We start from the raw sequence: 8277 nt of genomic DNA, 5'->3' as shown, positions 1-8277 counted from the left end.
TGATTGAGGGTTAACAGACAAGATCATCAGCTTTACATTCAATAAAGTATATGCTTTGTTTCATCTCAATAATTATAATCCCCTCCCTGTAAACAATAGTTGTCCTACTTCCTCCCTCTGGCTTCCTTTTTACATCTCATATTTCAAAAATGAACAAAGCCAAAATATTTTATGTATACATACAAAACAAAAAAATATATATTCTTTTAAATGTCTTATCAGCATATTCTGCATGCAAGCACATTCTAACCCCTATTCCCAGGACCCCAGTACTTCTCCTGGCTTACTTGGGTACTGCTAGAGGGGAGAAAGTCTCTAAAATAAAATGCATTTTATAAAGAACATTTTATTAAGCCTTGAACAGAACAAAGACAAAAAGATCATTGGAATGGAGACCATCAGCAGGTGGTCATAATGACATCCCAAAGGATTCATCTCTATGCTGCTGGTATTATAGGGCACAGAAGGCAAAGGGATTTCATAACAAAACCATGACTGGTTGTAGATCAATCTATCACAGCCAACAGCCACAGACTGGACTCTGGAAGTGGGATAAGGGTTACTGCAGATTAAAAAGGTTTATAGGATTGGCTGGGGTCTTTGGGGCATGACTCAACCATGTGACCTTAGCACTCCAATGTCCATTTAGGGGAAAATCTCTGAGAGGGAGACTGACCCTCCTTGGGCTGGTGAGGGAAGTGGCCTTAATCCATTTTCAAATACACTCTGCCTGAGAGCAAAGCTGGCAGTTCAGTTGCCAGAAGTGTGTCCAACCAGAAGCATGTCCAGTACTTAAGGTGATGTCTGAACTTAATGTCAAAACTCAGTATGGAGTTAGGGCTCTGATGACTGCCCACAGTTTTCGTCAGAACAAATGCCATAAGATTCCAGGCTCTACAGTAGTACTGGCTTCCAGCCTAGGAAGTTGTAGTTGTTATGTGCCGTTGAGTCGGTTCCAGCTCATAGCTACCCTGTACAGGGTTTCCGAGGCTGTAAGTCTTTACGGGAGCAGAAGGCTTCATCTTTCTCCCGTGAAACAGCTGGTAGTTTCGAACTGCTGTCCCTGACGTTCGCAGCCCTATTCGTAGCCACTATGCTACAAGTACTGGTACAAAAAGCTTTCTTTCATTTTATTTGCTCTTCTTTTCTAGGGCCAGAATGTATGAACTACTCCTTGGTCCACATAGCTAAAATATATCTCTTACGCTGGGAGCTTCTCAGTGGTTATAGAAATAATTTACCTAACTGCCCAACATGGACAGTTGAGTGGGTTGAGTAAACATAGCTTGATGTCTTCTCTGAGAGGTCTGGAATGACTCCAAACTGCCATTTATTCACAAATATTCACTTTTTTTCTTTCTTTTTTTTAAACCCTTACTTTCTAGTGGAGAAAGTAGGGGGAACAAAATCAACAAGTAAATACAATTTCAGACAGTGATAAATGTCAGGAAGTGGTATGGAGTGGTATGGAGGACAGAGAGGCTCCCTTAGCAGGGGCTGAGCTGCTTTACTGCTGGTGAGCTTAAGCTCCAGGAAGGTCCCCAAGAGGAAGATTTCATTGTCCTTAGCTGACTGACAAGTAATAAGGCTTCTGGAGCCCTGGTATGGCGCTGTAGCATAAAGCACTGGACTGAGAGGTCAGTTTGAAAAGCAAGGTTGATGGTTCAAACTCACCAGCTGCTCCTTGGAAACCTTATACAGGGTCGCTATGAGTCGGAACCAACTGGATGGCACTTAACAACATAGAAGCATGGCACTGTAGGATAAGCACTGAACTGCTAACCACAAGGTCGTCTGTTCAAAGCCATTCCTCTGAAACCCTATACAGGGTCTCTGAGTCAGAAACCACTGGATGTTACTTTAACAACATAAAGACCTTGTTTAATTCACTTCATATGTCACCACCACCTACCTATTTGTCAGTGGAGACTTGAGTGTGGCTAAGATGCTTAACAGGGTTCAGCTGAGCTTCCAGACCAAGACATATTAGGAAGAAAGTTCTGACAATCTACTTCAAAACTCAAGGAACTCTGGTAGCATAGTGGTTATGAATCGGGCTGCGAACCTTAAGGCCAGCAGTTCGAAACTACCAGCCGCTCTGCGGGAGAAAGATGAGGTGTTCTGCTCCTGTAAAGATTTACAGCTTCTGAAACCCTGTACAGGGTCGCTATGGGTCAGAACCGACTCGATGGCACTTAACAACAACAACTTCAAAACTCAGCCAATGAAAACAACCAATAAAGGAGTATTGGGGAGGCATGAGAGGCTGACTACATGACAATTGACAACAATGAAGCTTCCAGAAAATAGATGAATAATTTGCAGAACTCACAGTGCTTAGAAGGCGAGTGGGCTGGGATTCAAACCACACCCCTTGCACTCCAAGTCAGTTTTCTTCTCCTGCATTCTGTTGGCTTCACTGTAAAACGAGTGGTTTGGACTGAGATGTCTCTAAAGGTCCTTCTAGTCAAAACATGTGTACAAAGAATGTAGAAAGGTGGCCTGAGCCAACTGACACCTCTGACAGCAGGTGTTCTATTTTCTCTCTACACAGAATAAAATACTAAATATGACGCAAAAGCTGTGAGGGAGAGCTTTCTTATTTTCTGTCTGACCACCAGCTTTCAGAGAAAGCATATCAGTGGTTTAGCAGCTGCAGGAACAGGTCAGTCGTTAAGATACCAAATGCAAATGCCTCAGGCCCGGAAATTCCTGCCTTGTGGAAACAAAGGACTCCAACCACAGGCAGTTCAGTCCAGGAAGGACTCGCCCAGGTAAACCGCTCCTCATTGAATTATTTACAGTTGGGGGTTTCAGGCTCTCTGGGCTTATGGCTTTGTGCTTCCCAGCTCTCCACCACTCCTGCCACAGCCCCCTGCAACAACTCTGGAGCAAAATCTCCCTTCAGTGTTCCATCAGCTGTGTCCCTGACTTAGACTCTAGGCAAAGTTATCCAGTCCTCTCAGCTCTTGGTTTCTTCGTTTATTAGAACACATCTAGGAAAAAAGTGATAATAATGACTATTGGGCCCTGTCCTAAAGGGCATTATTATATGGATTGTTAGGGTTCACCTTACTATTTAGTTAAGAAGAAAGGTACTGGCATTATCTGCATACTGGTTAATTTTTGCCTAGGCCCTCATGGGCAGGAAATGGATTAAAAGTTATGTCTATCGCATTAGACTGTGCATCCCAAGGACCCAAAGCTCTTCTGTAACCAGGCGGACTTATTCCCTCCCTGGGTCTCTCTCCAATCTGGTTCCCATCTCAGTGACCCGGCAGTACTACCCTAAGTCTCGCATCATTTATTCTTTCATTAAACACTGTTTTGTGCCAGGCACTGAGAGATACTGGAGACCGGCCTTTTTGGAGCTAATAGTCTGGCATGGGAAAAGAGAGATATTAATCAGCTAATTACACATAAAGCTATTTAGTTATCATTTTGGCTTTTGCTAAGTCTTCCACTGTCCTAGCCCAGCTGGATTGCCAACTCCATAGCTGCCCCATAGCTCTCATCCACATTCTTTGTTGAATTTTCATGGCCACAGATACCAGCCACCTCCTGAGTGGTTTCCCAGGCTCTGCACCCTCTACCCTCTTTCTCACCCAGCAACTAGAGGGATCTTTCCAAGTTACAAATTCAATGCAGTCACTGAGTCCATTTACAGTCTTCAGTATTTTCTTGAGGTTCTCAAGGAAAAGTCTAAGCTGACTGATCAGTCCTTGCTTGTCCTTCTCCTTCCTGGGATGGGAATGCATCATTGTAGATCACCAATGCAACCCTAACACAGGCTTCCCAATCTCGACACTAATTCTTGGGGAGAACTCTCCTGTACACTGTAGCGAACAGGAAAAGGTGAAAACATTCACTGTCCTCTCTGCCCAGGAGACAAGCTAAATTGTTAATCAGGTTACTGAATGGAACCAATCCTCTGGTTCCCGCCTGTCTTCAAACAGGTCTACAACCTAACCCCTCCCCTATTTTGACCCATGTAAATCTACACTGCCCTGTATTTGGGGCTCAGAATCTGGAGAAATTAGCTCCTCTGGGCCAGCAGCTAGCTTAATCAAATCTGAAACTCTCCTTCACCTCTCTGAGTGGACTCGGTTTCTTCAACGGTTTATTCTCTCTCGAATCTAAAACAGCTGTAACAGTAGGATATTTAGCAGTGTCCTTGTCTACCCACTAGAGTATACCAGTAGCATGTTCTATTCCTTGAGCCATGACAACTGTTACCCAGGCATCGACAAATGTCCCCTGGGTAACAAAACCACTTGAAAACACCAGCTTATTATAGTCCTTTGTGGCTACAGGACAATTTAAGCACAGTGGCTTGGCAAAATCATTCACATCCTTCAGGTTTCCAGTCTAGATGTTCCATTGCTCTGTACCTTGTGTCTCCCTCACTAGACTGTGAACATCTGAGGGAAAGGACCAGGTTGAATTATCTTAGCATCCCCAGTGCTTAGCTCAGTGCCTGGCTCAACAATGAGCATAGTGTATATCTTTTGAGTGAATGAAACACAGCTGTTTCTCTCTCTCTGCAAATACTGACTTATTTTCAAGGAGAATAGTCCTACTCTGGGTTCCATGTAGATTCCAAAGGGCTTGGACTTGTGTATTTCCATGAATATTTCATTTGCAAATCCCTTTTATATCTCTTACCATAATTCGCATCATAACAACCCACCAGGTGATGGTAGGGCAGGGCTGGATTCTCCTCTGTGCTGAGAAGTAGGTCAGCCAAGTGATCAGATCACACAGACAGGAAAGGGCAGAGCCAGAGAGCTCTTGTGGGTTTTCTGTCTGCAAGCCTGGAGTAATTGGCCCTCCATGTGATGCTAATGCTCCAGAACCCTGGTGATGAAAGAGTGACAGAGACAGTTGCTAAGGGAAGCAAAGGTGTTTATGAGGGTGCCATAACTTTTGAAGTTGAGGATAAAGGAGCAGCATGGGGCAGTGGGACCAGGGCAGTGCTGTGCAATAGACGATGGAATCTGTTCAGTATGGTAGTCACTGGCTACATATGATTGTTACGCACTTGAAATGGAGCAGATACAATTGAAAAATTAAAGTTTATATTTCATTTCATCTTAATTGAAATTGAAATCTGGATGGATTTAGAGCATCAGTTTGAGAGTTGGGGGATATCATTAATTCACATGTGTGGCCTTGGGTGTGTTTCCTACTGGGAACCTCCATTTCTGATTCCATAAAATGAAGGGCTAAGATTAGAAAAAAAGATAACAAATACGCTTCCTATTGCGTATTCACCCTGTGGGTTGCTGATAGAGCAGTCTGGAGCAGAGAAAATCCTGAAGCCTGGGTTTGGCTGGGAGGAAGAATGCTGTAATTGATTAGCAATGTCTGCATGAGCTATGAGCTTTCCACTCCAGGACAGAGGTGTTCATTCCTCCAGCTGAAAGGGTTGAGAGACTTGATAAATAAAGTTTTTTAGTAATGACTCCTGATACCTATACTGAGAGATGAAAAACAGGCCAGCTGCAGCTTTACTTTTCAAGAACTGTATTTTACCTGTATCCAATGCCTGTTGTTAAGCAGGGACCAAGTGAGAAAATCACATGGACCAAGTGAGAAATGTCCATGAGTTGTTAATCTTTGGGGGTTCTTTTGAATTGCTGCCTCGCTCTAAAGACTGTGAGGCTGCTCTGAGTTCCCTGATATGCCAACTTGTCCCAAAGAACTTTGGAGGGGCAGAAAACAATCTAACGTTGACAGAAAAGACAAGCCAGGGAGCAGGGGACTCAGAAGCCTCTTGTCAGGGTTTCTCTGAATTATGTGAGGGAGAGCGTGGTACCAGCTGGTAGAAGATGAGTCTCTCCATGTACGCTTTTGGTGGTGTGTTTTGCATGGTCCACTTATGCAGAAACAAAGGAAACTCTCCAGGAGATGGATTGACACATGATAGTTGCCACAATGGATTCAAACAATTATGGAGATGACACAGAACCAGACACATTTGGGCTGCCATGAGTTGGAACTGAGTCCACAGCAACTAAAAATTACAAATATGTGCAAGCAAAAGGCACATTACAAGTATTATCTAATTTAAGGTCTCTGACCCTATTTTATAAAGAAGTCTAAACTGAGGCTCAAAAAGAAAGGACTCACACAGGTTATAAAACCATTAATGGTATTACTAGGATTCAAACCCAGGACACTCTGAGTCTAGTGTCCAAGTTTACACAAGTGTTGCCAACGCGAAATGAGGGTTTGCCACCTGTCACTGTAGTCAATCACAGAGACAGGGAGAGATCCAATCCAAGCTTTATTAACAGAAAGCCAGCAATCTGGAGGATGGAGGGAATAATTTCTCAAGACCATCCCTGTCCATTATGAAGAGCAGGCACATTATATATGGTAAGTTACATTTGGATATACACTTAATCTATCTTAACATCAAGAGAGCATTCTTTGGGGAAAGGAAACGATAACTCAATGAACTTCCTCAAACATTTTACCTTTAGGGTCTCAGCTGCTTAATTCCTGAGATAACTATCTGGATGGGTTTAAGCACATCCTATTCTTGTACTAAAGGAGGTCTGGTAATGTGGTTACGAATCAGGCTGCAAACCACAAGGTCAGCAGTTCGAAACTACCAGCTGTTGCGCGGGAGAAAGATGAGGCGTTCTGCTCCCGTAAAGATTTACAGCCTCAGAAACCCTGTACAAGGTTGTTGAGTCAGAACTGACTCCACGGCTCACAGCCAGCACAATTCTTGTCCTAAGGAGCTCTGGTAGCGTAGTGGTTACAAGTCAGAACCTACTCCACAGCACAGAACCACCACCAATTCTTGTCCTGGTGTGGCGCTGGACTACAAAGCTGCTTGAACTGCAAGGTCGGTGGTTCAAGCCTACCAGCTGCTCCTAAGAAGCCCTATACAGGGTCACTATGGGTCAGAACTGACTCAACAGCATTTAACAACAACAATAAATTCTTGTTCTGTTCTCCTTCTAGGACCTTAAGATCATCATAGCTAATTTATAAACTTCCTCCTTTGTAAGGTCCTCCTTTGATACTTAATGACTAAACCCACTCCATTTTGTTTAGGTCAGTAGATCCATGCTATCACAAGCTCCTGCCCCTCCTGCTGTGACTGCAAACCTAGAAACTCAAACTCATCCGAATATCAGAGCTGATGAGTGGGCTTTAGAAATAATCCAGTTCAGATACATAGGTGGTGAGTGCTCACCTCTGCACTACTTCTGATCCCCTGTCCGTAGCTGGGCAGAGCTCTGGGTTGAGAAGGATTCTGAGGCTGATCTCTATGAGCCCTGTATTTGTTTGCTAGGACTACATTAGCAAAATGTCACAAAGTGATTTGCTCATAAGAACGAAAATTTATTTTCTCCCAGTTCTAGAGGTTGGGAGTTTAAGACCAAGGTGCGACTATGTTGGCTTCTTCTAAGAGCTCTGAGAGAAGAAATGTTCCATGCTTTTTAGCACCTTAAAGCTGGTTTAGAGATACTGTGTCACATGGCATTCTTAAGCTGTCTCCTTGTCTCTGTGTAGTCTGTTCTTTTTTTTTTTTTTTTTTTAATAAGAATACTAATAGTACAAGATTAGAACCCAGCCTACCTATACTACTACTTAAGATGAGTATAAACTCATCTTAACCTAACTGATAACATCTGCAAAAACTCAATGCGGTAACTATTTGTTGACTGACTGGCTTAATGAGAAACTATGTCCTGAGAAGCCATGTGGTAATACATAATTTATTCTTTTTGTGTAACACATTTATTGATATATAATTCACATACCATGTCATTCACCTAAGGAACTCTGGTAGCATAGTGGTTACGAATTGGGCTGCTAACCTCAATGTCGGCAGTTCAAAACTACCAGCGGTTCTGCAGGAGAAAGATGAGGCATTCTGACTCTGTAAAGATTTACAGCCTCAGAAACCCTGTGCAGGGTCACTATGAATTGGAACCAACTCCACGGTACTTAACAACAACAATTCACATACCATATCATCTACCTACTTAAGGTATACAGAGTTGTGCAACGTAATCAAAATCAATGATAGTACATTTTAATCACCACTTTGCCCCCAAAAGAATTGCACTTATTAGTAGTCACTATCTTTCCTCCAGAGTCCTGGTGTGGCACTGTGGGCAAAGCACTGAACTGCAAGGTTGGTTTGAATCACAAGGTTGGCGATTCAAACTCATCAACCACTCCTTGAAAACATATGTTGTTGTTGTCAAGTGCCGTCGAGTTGATTCCAACCCATAGTGACCCTGTGTAGGG

This window comes from Chrysochloris asiatica, unplaced genomic scaffold (genome assembly GCF_000296735.1).
Source record: "Chrysochloris asiatica unplaced genomic scaffold, ChrAsi1.0 scaffold00073, whole genome shotgun sequence".
In the NCBI taxonomy this organism is placed as follows: domain Eukaryota; kingdom Metazoa; phylum Chordata; class Mammalia; order Afrosoricida; family Chrysochloridae; genus Chrysochloris; species Chrysochloris asiatica.
Note: the sequence above shows the minus strand (reverse complement) of the source record.